Source organism: Sciurus carolinensis, chromosome 6 (genome assembly GCF_902686445.1).
Source record: "Sciurus carolinensis chromosome 6, mSciCar1.2, whole genome shotgun sequence".
Taxonomy (NCBI): domain Eukaryota; kingdom Metazoa; phylum Chordata; class Mammalia; order Rodentia; family Sciuridae; genus Sciurus; species Sciurus carolinensis.
The window spans coordinates 58,988,773-59,006,198 of NC_062218.1; the positions used below are offsets into that span (position 1 = coordinate 58,988,773).

The 17,426-nt window shown below is 33.6% G+C and overlaps 1 protein-coding gene, 1 non-coding gene and 1 pseudogene across 2 annotated transcripts in view; 1 reads left to right on the forward strand and 2 right to left on the reverse strand.

Moving 5' to 3' along the window:
• Cert1 (ceramide transporter 1) overlaps positions 1–17,426 on the forward strand; it is a 112,024-nt gene that overhangs the window by 38,834 nt on the left and 55,764 nt on the right.
• Trnat-ugu (transfer RNA threonine (anticodon UGU)) lies at positions 2,928–3,001 on the reverse strand. The gene has a single exon. It is a non-coding gene; the product is annotated as a tRNA-Thr (tRNA).
• On the reverse strand, positions 11,011–16,665 carry LOC124986889 (cAMP-regulated phosphoprotein 19-like; annotated as a pseudogene).

Here is a 17,426-nt window from a genome sequence, read left to right on the forward strand (position 1 = left end):
GGTAGGGTAAGGAGCTAGATAGCAGAATTACCTGTTACTACTTAGCAATTTTAAAATATCAAGGTCGTGTAAAGTCATATTGTCTCTGTGTGTGTGCCAGTTTTAATCAACTATAATATTAGAAAATTTTCTTAACCACTACATGGATGCTTCTATATTTGCCTACATTATAAATTGTGACCATATAAACTTAACCTTGAATTCAAATCTGGTTTAATTGGTCAAAGCTTAAAAATGCAAATATAAAGCCCAGTACAATGGCACATACCTATAATCTTAGCTACTTAGGAGGCTTAGGGAGGAAGAAAGATCTCAAGTTCTAGCTCATCCTGGACAAGTTAGTGAGGCTTTTGCGTCGGAATAAAAATAAAAAGGGCTGTAACTGTAGCTAAGTGGCACAGTATTTGCCTAGCATGCATGATTCCCTGGCTTTGATTACCTCCCTCCAAGTACTGGGGGGTGGATGCCAATATAAATTTTTTTTTTTATAAATTTTTTTAACTATCATTTTTAAAGCACACTTTATATGAGTAATTTCATGAGTATATTAAAACTTATCCACTTACTATTTACATAATATGATGATGGTGGAAGAAAAAAGTTAAAGTCTATTTTACTTCCCATTTAAGGGTTTTAAATTTTGAGGGAAGGGCAAATATAGTAGCTGCCAGAATAGTTAGAGCCCTACCATTTTCTCAGATAAGTTGTTGAACATTAGTATGTAGAATCACAACTGACCTAAGTACAAAAAAACCTTATTTTGTCACTTAATGTTTTGCTCTTTAAAATCAGTAATTTGTTTTCTTTTTAATAGTGGGAGTTAATCACTAAATTGTATGTGGCAATCCATGTCACATTGTTAGTAAATGATTTTTTCTTTTTTTTTTTTTTTTTTTTTTTTTTTTTTGAACAAGAAAAGGTAGATCATTTCACACTATTAGCCCTGTTGAGGGGTGAGGGTAATGAAATCAAGAAGGAAAACAAGATGCCCTGCCTCTTTAGTATTTGTAGTGTTCTGGAATAAAAATAATTGAACTCTCAAGGGCTTATAGAGGAACTTTATATTTATTTTTTATTTGTATTTGTCAGTTTTCATTGCCTGCTATTTTTGAGAGATGGATTCATCTCAACCAACATCTACAATTTGAACTTTTCTTACCTAAATGCTTAATAAAGTAAATCATCTTAGTGGGAACAAGGATCAGTAATTTGTGGAGTTTTCAGCTAGGTTCTTCTCTCTAGAAAGGTGGTTATCTTTTATCAAGTTGGCAAAAACATTTGGGAGTATTTTATACTGAACAGTAAGGAAAGACAATATTTAGACAACTAACCGATATATACCATATAATCAGTTGAAGGGATATAACTTGACAAATTTTATTTCTTGCCAGGGAATTTCTCAGAAATCAGTATAATGAGTTTAGAAAACTTGGGTGGGAGGGCGTAGGCCAGGGTTTGGGGATATAACTCAGTGTTTAAGTACTTGTCTAGCATATTACAGAGCCCCAGGTTCAATCCTTAGCACAGACTCAGGTCAGGGGAGAGAGCTAAAATATTTTAACTGGTAGATCCAAATAGATAATAAACATATTAAAAAAATACCATACCATTGGTTATACCTGTAATGCAGATTTAAACCTTAGGGAACTCTACCTTGTACATCCACTGAATAGCTTAAAAAATAAAAATAAAAAACAACTACTTTAAACCAAGTGTTGGTAAGGATGTGGAGCAACAGGTAATCTTATACACTGCTAATGACAGTTGAGCAAATACTTTGGAAAAAAATTGGCAGTATGTACTAAAGTCGAACAAAGATGTCTGCTAAGATCTAATAAATACTGAAAATCTGAAGATCCCACAAATGTTGATGTCATAATTTTGACTAACCCTTTAGGTTACAGAGAAAAGAAACCAGTCTATGTTACATGAAAATGGTAAAATTACCCCAGACCAAGAAAGTTTAGAATGCTCTACCTGCAAAGAATGTTGCTATTATACACTTAATATTTGTGTGGTCTTATTGTTAACAAAGTGCAATGACTGTCTAGTCACCTGCCTCTTGCTACCGTTAATGTAGGTTACTTTCATCATCTTATTTCTTTTATCTGTCATAGTTCCTGTTTATTCATAAACTTTGCTCTCTCCTTCTACCTTTGGTTTTTGTTTCCTTAGATTGTCACTACCTATTTTCCTATCTTGGTTTTGAAACAGCTTCAACTCTTCCTGACTCTCTTGGAATTTCCCAAAGTTAAAAAAAAAAAAAATCTAATTTCCCTTTCATACCAGATTACTATGAATTGACCATCCTATCCAGTTCTAGTTAATTGTGTAGTTATATATGCCTAAAGGAAAGAATAGGGTTGGCAGTTACACAAGTAAAATGTCCTAGAAATATATTTATAATTTAGTATAGAGTTTACCTGATGTGCACGTCTTTAATCAGGAGGGAAGATTTCTGACAGTCATTGTGACAGATATGACCCTACTTTTTTTGTATTTTTTTATGTGGAAAAATAATGATGGGTGGGATGACTTACACCCTGACAGCAGAGGAAATGTTTTCTAATTTTACTTACTGAGTATATTGGACGTTAGCTAGGAGAAATGTTTCTTTAAAAATCAGGAACATAGTGCTGGGGTTGTGGCTCAGTGGTAGAACATTTATATATGAACCATAGGCAAGTTAAGTCAAATTCATTCTACTGTCTTTCCCATTCCCATCCTTCCCTTACCCCACTCTGCTTTGTCCAATCAGTGGAACCCCCCCACCACCACCACTACCACCACACTCACACCTTCATCTTTCTTTAGAGTTTTGTAGTTTTCATTGTGCAGGTCTTCTACCTCTTTTGTTAGATTGAGTCCCAAATATTTTATTTTATTTTATTATTTATTTATTTATTTATTTATTTATTTATTTATTTTTGCGGTACTGGGGATTGAACCCAGGGCCTTGTGCTTACAAGGCAAGCACTCTACCAACTGAGCTATATCCCCAGCCCTATTTTATTTATTTTTGAGGTTATTGTGAATGGGATAGTTTTCCTAATTTCTTTTTCATTTGATTCATCTCTGATGTCTAGGGATGCAATTGATTTCTGGGTGTCAATTGTATATCCTGCTACTTTGCTGAGCTTATTTATAAGTTCTGGAAGTTTTCTAGTAGAGTTTTTTGGGTCTTCTAAATATAGAATCATGTTGTTGGCAAGTAGGGGTAGTTTGAATTCTTCTTTTTCTATTTGTATCCCTTTTATTTCTTTCTGCTAATTCCTCTGGCTAGAGTTTCCAGGACTATGTTGAACAGAAGTGGTGAAAGAGGGGGCATCCCTGTCTTGTTTCAGTATGTGTGCATATATATATGTGTGTGTGTGTGTGTGTGTGTGTGTGTATGATAAGGATTTATTTGTTTATTTATTTATATGTATGTGGTGCTGAGGATCAAACCCAGGGCCTCAGACATGCCATCGAGCGCTTTACCACTGAGCCACAGCCCCAGCCCCTCGTAGTAGTTTTTAGAGGGAATGAATGGTGTTGGCCTTGGGTTTAGCATAAGTAGCTTTTACAATCTTGAGGTATGTTCGTACTATCTCTAGTTTTTTTTAGTGTTTTGAACATGAATGGATGCTGTATTTTGTTAAATGCTTTTTCTGCATCTATTGATATAAATCATGTGAGTCTTGTCTTTCAAGTATATTGGTGTTAGGAATTACATTTATTGGTTTTCTTATGTTCAACCAACCTTGCATCCCTGGGATGAACCCCACTTAATCATAGTGCACACTATCTTTTTAATATGTTTTTGTATGTGATTTGCCAGTATTTTGTGAGGGTGGGGTGCTATGGATTGAACTCAGGGGCACTTGGCCACTGAGCCACATCCCCAACCCTGTTTTGTATTTTATTTAGAGACAGGGTTTCACTGAGTTGCTTAGTACCTCTGTTGCTGAGACTGGCTTTGAACTCCCAATCCTCCTGCCTCAGCCTCCTGAAGCGCTGGGGTTACAGGCATGTCACCACACATGGTCACCTTATTTTTCTAAACTAATATTTTTCATGAAAAGGGAAAGAGTATTAAAAACTACCTTCAGTCTTATAACCCAGACAGTTACTCTTCATTTTTCTATATTTTCTTATTCTGTGTACATTTTCCCCAAAACCATTATAGATAGAAGATTTGGAGAAATTAACAAGGCAGGAAGGAACAGGAGTTTTGTCTCCCCATCTTGAAAATTGGCAGAATCTGTCTGATGTAACTGTTTTAGAACTCTGTAAGCTATTGAAGGCTTGTAGCTTCTGGAAGGGAATGGTAGCACTTAAATGGTAAATTGCTGATAATTTTGGTTACAAAATTCAGCTCCAGCCTCATGGGAAGCAGCTGTCCATGTTCCTTGAGCAACCTGTACTAAAACTTGTGGAGCTAGGGTGAGCACAAAGAACCCTGTCTTCCAAATATCTGGATCTGTTCTCCAAACTGATTGTTGCTTTTATAATCACAGAGTCCTAGACAAAGACTTGAGCAACCATTGTTGTTTTGCCTCCTTCCCCCCTCATTTTGGCAAGATCCAGCGGAGAATCCAATTTCCAGACTTGCCACATTATTAGATTCCAAATGTTCCCAGTTTTCAACAAGAAAAACAAACAAAGCAAACCAGAAAACACAGTTCATACAAAGAAACATGAAAGTTTGACCCTTTTAATCAGTAGAAACTACTCTTTGAAAAGATCTGATGGCAAATCTACTAGACAAAGATATTTAATCAACTACCTTAATGATGTTCAAAAGAACTAAAGGAGAATCTGAAGAAAACAGAAATATCAATTAAGAGAAATCCTGAAAAGAAAGCAGAATGAAATTCTGGAGCAGAAAATTATCATAACTGAAATGAAAATTTCTCTAGAGGAATTCACAGGCGAATTTGAGCAAATGGAATCAATCAGTGAGGTTGAACATAGGACAGTGGAAATTTATCTGAGTAACAAAATGAAAAAGGTGGAAGGAAAGGGAACAGACTTGTGGGAGCTCTGGGACACCTTCAAGCAGACCAGCATAAGAAAAGAATAGAGGGACAAAATGAATATTCAAAGGAATAATGGTCGAAAACTCCCCACATTTGATGAAAGAATCAAATGCCAGTCTCTAAAAAGTTCAGTGGACTCCAGATAAGATAAACTCAGAGATATACACTAAGACATATTATAATCAAATTTTCAAAAGACAGAGAATCCTGAAAATGACTAGAAAGAAGCAACTCACCACATCCAAGGGATTCTCAGTAAATTATCAGTAGATTTCTCATCAGAAACTTTGGAGACCAGAAGATAGTGGACTGATATATTCAGAGGGCTAAAAGGAAGAATCTGCCAACAAGAATCCTGTATTTGATAAAACTGTTCTTTGACATTAAGATGTTCCCAAATAAAGAAAAACAGGAATTGGTTACCATTTTGACCTGCAGTGACAGAAATGCTTGATAGAGTCCTGTAGGGTAAAGTGTAAGCAAAGTAGATGGTAACCAAAAGCCACATGAAGAAATAAAGATCTCAGTAAAGGTAATTAAGTACATGGGCAGTAATAAAAATTAATAGCAGTGAAACCAACAGTTTGTAATTTTGCTTTTTGTTTTCTATATTATTTAAGAGACTACTATATTTTTTTCGAAAACAAATAATAATCTAAAAACTAGTAGGATTTTAACTGGTTTGTAAATCCACATTTTGTTTTCAGTATAAGAAACTAATGTATATTTAAAGGACATTAGTTAATGTTTTGGGGCACAATTATATCTAATACACATATACCCAACAATAGCTTGCACATTCTTCTCAAGTATACATGGGACATTCTCTAGGGTAGATCATGTGTTAGAATACAAATCTCATTAGATTAAATTGATGTCATACAAAGTATCTTTTCTGACCACAAAGGAAACCCGTAGCAGAAGTAAAACTGGAAACTTCATAGAATTATGGAAATTAAACAACACATTTTTCAACAATCAATGGATCAAAGAATGAATCTCCAGGAAAATTAAGAAATGCTTAGAACCAACTGAAAGTGAAAGCACAACATTAAAAACTGAGATGTTACAGCAAAATTAGTGCTCAGTGGGAAATTTATAGTCAGTCATAAATGATTGAAAAACAAAGATTTCAAATCTCAACATCCTAACTTTCCAATTTAAGACAACACAGCCTGACCCAAATCTAGCAGAAGAAAAGGTCCGTGAAATAGAGAATAGAAAATAGAGAAAGTCATTGAAACTAAAAGTTGGTTCTTTGAAAAGATACAAAACTGACAAACCTTTAGCTAGATGGAATAAGAAGAAAAGGAGAACACTAAAATTATAAACAAGAGAAATGAAAGTGATGACATTATGTTGCTACTAATTAAAAACAAGGATTATAAAAGTAAAATGAAAAATTAACAAATTAGATAAAGTAGATAAAATGGAAAAATACATAGAAATACATGGTTTATCCATACCAAATCAATCAATCAAGCTGAGTAGACCTATAACTAGTAAGGAGATAGAATCACTAATTTAAAATCTCCCAACAAAGAAAATCCTTGAACCTGATGACTTCACAGGCAAATTCTACCAAATATTTAAAACTAATACCAGTCCTTCTCAGACTTTCCCCCAAAATTGTATTGGGTGGAATACTTACTATCTTATTCTATGAGATCAGCATTACTCTGATACCAAAACCAAAGATACCACAAAAAACTGCAGATCAATATTCCTTAAGTACACAGATGCAAAAAATTCTCCACAGAATACTAGCAAACCAAATTTAGTATATTAAAAGGATTATACATCTGATCAAGTGGAATTTATTCCTGGACTACAAGGATAATTCATCATATGAAAATCAATAAGTGTAATAGTATACACTACATTAACACGATGAAGGAAGGGAAATGCACAATCATCCAACTGATGCAGAAAAGACATTTGACAAAATTCAGCACCCTTTCATGATTAAAACATTCAACAGTCTACGGATAGAAGGAAACTACCTTGACATTTATATGTTTGTGTGTGTGTGTATGTGTGCGTGAGAAAGAGAGAAATCGATAGTGAGCATCACACTCGGTGATAAAAGACTAGAAGTTTTCTAATTTCAAGGTGCCACTTTTCACCATTTCTATTTTGACATAATAATGGCAGTTCTAGCCAGAGCAATTAAGTAAGACAATATATATGAACGACTTCTACATTGGAAATAAAAGAAGTAAAATTATCTGTTCACAAATATTTTATAAATAGAAAACCATGAAGTTCTACACACACAGACACACACACACACCCCTACACCTACACCCCTATACCTGTTAGAATTAACAAGTGAATTTAGCAAAATTGCAGGATACAAAGGCAGCACAACAAAGTTAGTTGCATTTCTATACACTAACAAAAATAATTCACTTATAATAACATGAAAAATTACTTAGAAATTAACCAAAGTAGTAAAAAAAAATTGTACAATGAAAGCAATAAGAACCGCTGAAAGAAATCAAAGAAGGCATAAATAAAAAGGAAATAATTCATGTTAGAAAATTTTTATTTTATTAAAATATCCATGCTGTTCAAAGTGATCTGTGTGTTCAATGCAGTGCCTATCAAATTCCTAATGACTTTTTTGCATAAACAGAAAAAACCCATTCTAAAATTCATGTGAAATCTCTATCCCAAATAGCCAGAAATCTTGAAAAAGACCAATGGTGGAAGACTTATATTTCCTGGTTTTCAAAACTTACTACAAAGTTGCAGTAATCAAAACAGTTTGAAAAAAAAAAAAAAAAACAGTTTGATACTGTAATAGATACATATATGGACCAGTGTAGTAAAATAAGAGAGCCCAGAAATAAAGTCTCCAGTTATAATCAAATTATTTGGGTCAAGGATGCCAAGACCTTTTAACAGGACAAAGGATAGACTTTTCAACAAATAGTGCTAGGAAAGCTGAATATGCACATTCAGAAGAGTGAAGTTGGACCTTGCCTCACACTATATACAAAAATTAACTCAAAATGAATCAAAGATCTAAAGGTAAGACCTAAAATAATACACTCTTTGAAGAAAACAGATCAAAAGTTTTAACAACATTGGGTTTGGCAGTCATTTATTGGATATGACACCAGAGTCTAAGGGAACAAAAGAAAAAATTAGACAAACTGGATTACATGGAAAAAAAAATTCTGTATCAAAAGACATAACAACAAAAAGGAAAACCTCAGAGTGGGAGAAAATATTTGCAAATCATTTATTTGACAAGGAATTAATGTCCATATCCTATTTTAGAAGTTTTAAAGCTCAACAACAAAAAATTTTAAAAAGGACCACAGACTTGAATAGTAATTTCTTCAAAATAAATAAATAAATAAATAAGTGGCCAATAAGCACAATCCCGAGGTACTTCACATCACTAGTCATTAGGGAACTACAGATCATTACTCCTCTGAGATACCACCTCACACCCATTTGGCTACTATCCAAAAAAGAAAAAAGTGTTGGCAAAGATCTGGAAAAACTGGAATCTTTATGTGGGAATGTGCAATAGTAAAGCCAGTGTGAAAAAACAGTATGGCAATTCCTCAAAAAATTAAGAGAATTATCATATGATCCAGCAATTGTACTTCTGTTACAAAGCCAAAAGAATCAGAAGAGGATTCTTAAAGATATATTTGTACACCCATGTTCATAGGAGCATTTTTCACGATATTTAAAACATGGAAACAACCCAAGTATACATCAGTGCATGAATTAAATAAGCAAAATGTGTTATATCCTAATAATGGAATATTAGTCTTAAAAAGGAAGGGAATTCTGCAATATGTTTCAACATGGATGAAGCTTGACATTACACTAAGTAAAATTAGCCAGTCACAAAAAGACAAATACTGCGTGATTTTACTTATATAATAAATTCATAGGGACAGAAACTAGTTTTTGCCAAGTACTGAGAGAAGGGAGAAATAGTTGTTTAATTGATATAGTTTCAGTTTTGCATAATGAGAAAGTTCTGGAGATCAGTTGCACAACATTGTGGACATAAAACTACCAAACTCTGTGCTTAGAAATGGTTAAGATAGTTACACTGTTTTAGAACAGGTAATATCTTCTTACAACAACTATATGCTAGGACAAAAGACCTTTATCGCAACACTGATGCAACATATTTAAAATAATGGGTAGTAAATAAATATAAAGACTGATAGTTTAGTTGTATTTCTGCTTCTAACAAGACCTTCCTTATAAGTAATGTATGCATTTGATCCTAAGAGAAATTGGGAGCTGAACAGGATTTAAAACAAGTGAAAGAATTAAATGTTTGTTTTTAAAGAACTACTCTGCACTAGGGAAAATTTTGAGGAAGACAAGTCTAAAACCCATTGAAACCTTGTAGATTAATCCAAATGAGATACTTAGGAACCAGAACTAGGAAATATCAATGGAAAGAGTGAAAAAAGGATTTGAGAGAAGTAGAAGCACAGTTTAGCTATTGAGGCAGCACAGCCTAATGACTAGTGTCATTAGCACTTCAATCTGGAATTGAATTCCTGTTTCCTTATTTCATAGTTGTGTGATTCAGAAGACATTACACAAAACCACCTATAAAATGAGTATAATGATATATTCCTATGTTACATCGGCTATTAAAGAATTAAGTGAGATAAATGCTCTTAAAGCACTTAGTATCAGTGATGTCTGGTGCAGAGTAAATATTAGCTTTTACTCTTGTTTTTGTGTTTATAATTTCCAGGGTAGCTTTCAGGAATTAGTATATAAAATATCCATTTTAAATTACTCAAATATTTCATTAGCTCTTCTCTCAAAGCAAAACAAAAACAACCTCCCTTGTAGTATTTGTTTTTATAGCTAGAGTGGGGAAATGTTTACCAGACTTCCTTTAAATGGCCTCATTTTTATTCATGTAGTTGTTTCATCCATTTTAATGTCACTAAGAGAAAAAGAACTCTAGACTCCCACAGAGGAAAAACAGATAATTTAGGCACAGTGGCTTATACCTGTAATCCCAGTGACCTGGGAGGCTGAGGCAGGACTCTCACAAGTTTGAGACCAGCCTCTGCAACTTAGCAAGACACCATCTCAAAAAACAAAAAAGGTATGTAGCTAGTTAGGTAGAGTGCCCCTGGGTTTAACCCCCCAGTACTGGAAGGAAAATAAAAAAGAATTTCAGAGTATCAACATAGGTTTATTTAGATTTACCTTTTGTACCATAGACTGGATTTTTTTTTTTTTTTAGGTTGTGCAAAATTATTTTCAAAAATGGCACAAAAATGAATTCAACATTTGATGCACATGCATACTTCATTCACATCTTCAACAACGAAAGATATTCGGCACTACAGAACTAATTAAGAATACTAGCTTCAGTGGCACCTGTTGAGCACTGAAGTCATAAATTACATCAGAATGGGCAAATATTGCCCAAGTAAAATTCTGTTGTTAAAGCTGAAACAGGTTTAAGGCCATTCAAGTTCAAGCACAGTTATACAAATCTTTTGAAGTCCCTTCTGTGTATGTTTGAATTATGTGACTTCTCTTCCAACTTGTGATCTTAATTAAACTTTTGTTTTACAAAATTCAAAAGGAAAATACAGAAGAAATCAATACAGAGGTTACATTAAATAAGAGTAACATACAAAGCTATAATTAAGATGAAGTGAGGAAGACCAAAACACTAAAATTGTAAGATTTGCTTGTTACTTGTTGGAATCTACACTTGGAGTTAGGTAATGTATACAGATATTTTCTAGTAGATTACTTATGTTGCTCTAACATGTCCTTTTTATCAGTGCACTGTTAAAACTAATCAAAACCTCTACACATGTGTATTCCCTTACAGTAGCACACACTATCACCTGCCAAACCGTCAGTCTCAAATGACTTAAGTGAATGAAAGGAATAAAAAGTGGATAAATAACATATGAGGAGAAATAATAGGAATTAGAAAATTATTGCTGGTCAACTCTTTTAATTAGCTAGCCAGCTTGCTAGGAACAAGGGATGGTTTCCATTGAGGAAGGTCCTGTGGAGTAGGAATGTGGTCACCAGTGACCTGTCTTATCCCAGGCTGCCAGTAGGAACTTGCTTGTTCTTTGTGCTTTTGCCATGTTGTAATTCCCAAAATCAAAATATTTTTGCCCTTTCTGCAATTGTTTTCTTAAAAAATCTGAAGCTCCAGGCTTTGATCCCAGGTGAGGATACCTTGCTTTTAATTTTGATTCTTCAGCTTTTTCTGGACTAGTCACTTTATCTTCCGTTTCCTTCTGCCCCCCACCCACCGCCGCCGTCGTCCCCCCCTCCACCTCAGGGACTTCCTCTGCCTAACCCTGCTCCTCCAACTATGCCACAACCTACCCTTCCTCTTACCCCAGATTGGGTTCCTAAACAATTTATGGTACATAGTGTGGACTTAATAACTTTCTGATAAATTTACTTTAATTCTCCCACCCTATAAATATAGAAATATATTATAGAATCAAAAGCTCTATAAGTGCAAGAAAGAAAGGACTGAAATCTTAGAGAAAAAAAGGGTAGCTGCTATGTCTCCTCTTCTTCTTTAGTACCATATTGTGTTTGGGCAGTTGTAGTTCTTTGAATGGTGATATTGAATATTTACTTTTTTTTTTTCCCTCTTTCCTTTATTAAAATGGAGACAGATAGTGTACTTGGACAGGACAGGGGAGAAAGAGGAACTGTGTCACTAATAACTAAGTAATTTCTGACAGCATGAGGAAGTTACTTAATTTCTTTCTCAATTTCCTTGCTTTGCTTCTTGCTAGAGATTGTTACTAGGAAAAAATAAATATTTCAAAAGGTAAGTGCTATTAAAAAATTAAAAAGCCAACCTTTTTGCTGTATTTTATACCACTTCTTTTAGGGCATAGGTGGACTAATATTTATCTCCCATATGATTAAACTATGATTAGTTGTGACTCAAAGGAATTTTTTCAAATCAGTTTTTAGGCATTTCTACTATGTTACTAAATTTATTACTTTATAAACTATATGCTATAATTTGTAAATACTTTTAAATGTTTTTAAAATGTAAAGGTATATAAAGGTTTACCTAAAAGGAATTAATCCAAAGGTTACTGTTGTACTTTGACCAGTAGTAACCTTTGTATCAGTTTCCCAAGCGTACATTTGAAAAATGCTTCTGACTCCCTCTACTGGCCAAGAGATCCATTCCCCTTTTTTCTTTAAATGAAGAGTGTTTTAATATAACAAAGGTAGTCTCATTGTGGCATTTAGAAGTTAACCTTATTCTGTGTGGAATTCTTTCTATAAATTTTCGTTGAACCAAAATGGCATTTCAGGTTTATGCAAAATGTGTTCAGGAACACTACTTACACAAACACTAGCAAATTTGGGAAAGAATTTTTTTTGCAAAACAATTTGTATGAGGGCTTAAGGCAGATTTTTTTGAAAGGAAAAAACATTTCTGTGATAACTTTTTGAATTCCAGATTATTAACTTTGGGTAGAATTTGATGTTTTTTCAAAATGTTCTATCAATGATTAGAGGTTGTGAAGGAGTGCAACTTCTTTCTTGAGGAGCAGTGAGTGGGATTAAGAAAAAGCAAGCATGCTTTTAAAATATTACCCCTAAAATTGTACCAATGAGATTTTGAAAGCATTTTATAGTTTTTTTATTTAAATATTAAGTTTGAACAGAAAAGAACATTTAGCTGTGTCAGTTGTGACCATAAAGTAATTTCTTCCCGTTTTCATCCTTATTTCCTTACTCTTCCATTCCACCCTTAAAAAACAAATTCAAATTAGTGTTATTGCTTTCAAAGTCAACATCTTGGGAAGCCAGAATAGATGTGTCAAGCATTGCTACTTTTCAAAATAGTTCACTAACTTCTCTCTTGAAGTTATTTTTGTCCCCTATGTCAACTTTTTTTTTAACATATCTTTGATGATGAATTTGATTTTTGAGAGAAATCTAAAGCAAATAGCAAATTTAGAACTGTATCTAAGGACAATCAATTTAAAGTATTTCTTTAATATAATGATAATTCTTTATTGCTTTGTGACTCATTTTGATTATAAATTAAAATTATATTAGTTACTAAAGAAGAGCCATGAATCTTCATTATTTACACTGAATAACAATAGAATGGGATTCATGAGTGTATAGTATTTTCTTTTTCTTTGGAATGATTTCTGTAATTTATCATGGAGTTTATTTAAATGAAATTAGTTAGAAATAGTTAAAGTGAACTATTCACAATATATTATCTATTACTTAACGTGTTGCATCAATATTGCTGTAAATGGACTTTGATTTTTATCATGTCTTTGTTGTAAGATGTTACCTATTTTGAAATAGTGGAAGTAGATAAATAGAGAAAGATATAAGAAGTTGTATAGCAAAAAAAAAGTTAATAACACTTTAATGTTTGTGTTTATTTTAGACCTTTAAGAAAATCAATAGTTTGACTTGTTCTGAGACTCGTTTGTATGAACAAGTAAATGGTGATGATAGAATCTTTTGAATTTAAATTTCAAATTGTTGGATTTTAAGTATTTTTCAATAGGATGTCCAAAATGTTTAATATTATAAAATTGGATCATAAATATAAGGAGTTGGATTTAGATAGGTAATTCAGATTAATTTCTATTTAGAAATGAGTCACACTTAAGTATCTAAGATACTTAAGTAGTTTCTGAAATTCCTTATATTTGTCATCTATTACAAAGATTGTTCCTATTTCTATTTCTAGTCCTCTAAGTTTAAATGGAACAGGAAAACTTTACCAAAGACAACTAAAATATAGAAATGCTACACTGATAAAGTTAGCATTATTGTGAAAAGAGAGAGGACAAAAATACTAGAGCCATTTAAGGTTAAAGATCACGCATGACACCTTTGCTCTAGTACTTTCAGAGTCTCATTATTTGATATGAAGTCTTATTTTTTGTGTGAACCGTTCTATTGCTATAATTAGGATTCCCTTTGGTACAATTCTATGATATTTAAGTGCTTACTTTTTTATTTATCAGTTTTATTTGAGTATAATTTACATTCTTAAAATGTACCTATTTTAACTGCACGGTTTGAGTTTTAACAGATATACTCTGTACCCCTACAGTTTTCTTGGTACCTCTCTATGATCAGTGCTTTCACTGCACACTGATCTGCTCTGTTTTGTCATAGATTAGTTTTACCTTTTGAAATCAGTTTTCTTGAGGTATAATTTACCTGTAATCAAGTTCATGCTTTGTCCTTTTTTAAAATTTATTCTAATCATACATGGTAGTAGAATGCATTTTGACACATAAATGGAGAATAATTTCTCATTCTTCTGGTTGTACCTGGTGTAGAGTAACACCAGTCATGTAATCATATACACATAGGGTAATAGTGTCCCATTCATCCTACTATCCTTCCTACCATTATGCCCCCTCCCCTCCCTTTACTCCCCTCTGTCTAATCCAGAGTACCTCTATTCTTCTCTTGCCTCCCCCTTATTGTGAATTCATACTTTGTTCTTCTATTAATAGTTTTCTAGTCACCAAAATACTTATTTTACTGTTTCTCTTTAAGATGTGGAGTGGTAGCTATGTGTAGTGATGCAGGTGCATCCCTACTTTAATCCCAACTACTCAGGAAGCTGAGGCAGGATTGCAAGTTCAGTGCTAACGTGGGCAACTTAGTGAGACCCTGTCTCAAAATAAAAAATCAAAAGAGCTGGAGATTAGCTCAGTGGTAGAATACCCCTGGGTTCAGCCCCCAGTGATGTGGGGGATGGGAGGGATATGGAATGGTATAAGTCTTGGAGAAGAGCTCTGATTCCATCTAGTCTTACATATTTAGAGATACCTTTTATAGATAGAATGGGTTATAAACAAGCATCATCAAAGTGTGACAGTTCTACTTTGGTGACTGGTGTGTGCTGGAAGTTGAATTTTAAGAGGCTGTTCATTTTTATATGGATAAATTTCTAATGTCTTTGCCTAATGATAGTCATTTCTTTTTCATAGCTGAATAGCTTTTTGTTTTGAATGTCTCCTCTTCCTTTCCACACCCTCTGTTTTCTCTTCCTTTTCCTTTACTTTTTCCTCCCCTCCCCCTTCTTTTTCTTTATCAAAGCTGTCTTATTGATTCTAGTAGGTGACAGCAAGTTTGCTGAAGCTTTGAGACTGTCACTGTTGTATCTTCAGGGTATCATTCCTCTTTTCAGTTTCTTGCCACTTAATCCTACTTCTAATCTCTGTTCTTTTCCCATTGCTCTTTCCTTTTCTTTTTCATTTTTTTTTATATTTGAATGAGCTTATGGAGTATATGATTCTAGTTCTTAATAGCTTTGAGGCACTTAATTGTGGCAGTAACCAAACTTTTGGTGACCATGGCTCCTACAGTTCTGAGGTAACAGAAAAAGTCAGGCTATTTAAAGAACTTTGTTGGGTGCAGTGATACATGCCTATAATTCCAGCAGCTCAGAAGGCTGAGAAAGAAAGATTGCAAGTTCAAGACCAACCTCAGCAACTTATTAGCAAGACCTTAAGCAACTTAGGGAGACCCTGTCTCAAAATAAAAACAAAAAGCCTAGGGATATAGCTCAGTGGTAAAGCACCTGTGGGTTAAATCTCTGGTACACCTCCCCTCACCCCCAATAAAAATAACTCTGGGACATTTTGTTTATCTCATAATGGCCTGGTAGGGAAGTTGGGGATATTTATCTTGTCTGTAATTTCTAACATCCTGTGCTTTGTGTATTTTCCATAGAAAACACATTCTATATAATTTTAATGTTTTATAATCTTGAGAATCAAGTAAGCTAAAACAATTTCTAATTGTTGCTATAAGTTTGATACCAAAAGTAATTAGATGTTATTTTACCTCTTAAATTTAGTGACTGTGATTAAAATTATACATAGTGTAGTTTTTGTTCCTTTGTTTTCTGTACTGATCTCTAATATTAAAAATTTTGAATGTTTGAGAAACGGGATTTTTCCTACATTCAAATGAAGAAAAACTGTTAAATATAAATGCCTATTTAAAATCTTAAAAGACACGATATTCTGTTAAATGATGTAATACAAATACCTTGATTTTTTTTCCCACAGAAGCATTTTTTTTTTTTCTTTTACCTACTGGGGATTGAAGCCAGCAGTGCTCTACCACTGAGCTATACCCTCTAGCCCTTTTTATTTTTTATTTTGAGATGGGATTTTACTCATTTATCCAGGCTGACCTCAAACTTTGAATCTTCCTGCTTTGACTTCCTGAGTCACTGGGATTATAGGGGTACCATGCCCAGCTCCACAGACGCATTTGATTCACTCTGTTTTTTAAAAGTAACAGAGGAAAGCATCAGAGATCCAGAATACATGATTTTAGGTACAAGGAAGTAATTTTTTTCAAACATTTAGTTCCTTTATCCTACTAATACTGCATTTGTATTAAAGAAGGTACAGTATCAAACTGATGGTCTGAAAAATACCAGTCCTTTTAAAATGAAATGTATTTCCACAGCCCTGAACCTATACCTACTCACCCAGAAGTCCCAGTTGGTTCCATGGTATGAAAGCTTAATAGACTCACAAAATTCAACTTTTCTTTGTGCATGAACTTTGACGGTAGCTATAGAAATGAAATAGATGCAGTCTTCTTCCATAAAGATCTAAGTCAAGTAGTAATTAAATGTAAACTGTTATAATTCATTGGTAAATCCTATAACTGTAATGTGTTAAAGAACTTTTGAAAATAGCTGAACAGAGTGCCACAACCCTATAATCCCAGAAACTCAGGAAGCTGAGGCAGGATTGCAAGTTTGAAGCCAGCTGGGCAATTTATTAAGATACTGTCTCAAAATTAAAAGGACTGGGGATGAAACTCAATGGTAGAGCACGTCAGGGTTCAATCCCTAGTACCAAAAAAAAAAAAAAAAAAAAAAAAAAAGAAGAATGGTCAAAAGTAAAGAGACAAACTACCTGGTATAAAAGAAACTTAACTGGGGCAGTGATATTTGAGCTGTCAGGACAACTGACTCATCTATAAAGAAATAGGGCTGGAAGTTTTCCTATGATCTTTTTGTCCTATTCATTTTTTAAAATTACAGTAAAATATACATAATATAAAATAACCATTTAATCCATTTTTAAGTATACAGTCTGTGGCATTAAGTACATTAACACAATTGTTCAGCCATCACTACCTTGCATCTCCAGAACATTTTCATCTTCCCCTACTGAAACTGTACTCATCAAATACTGACTCTATTCCTCTCTCAGTTTCTGGTAACTACTCTTCTACTTTGAGTCTTTGAAATTGACTTTTTTCATAGTTACTAATAGGAAAGAGACTATTATTAAACTCTGCTTTATTTCATATTTTTAAACACTCTTAGCCTCCTAACCCAGCATGTAGTATTTATTC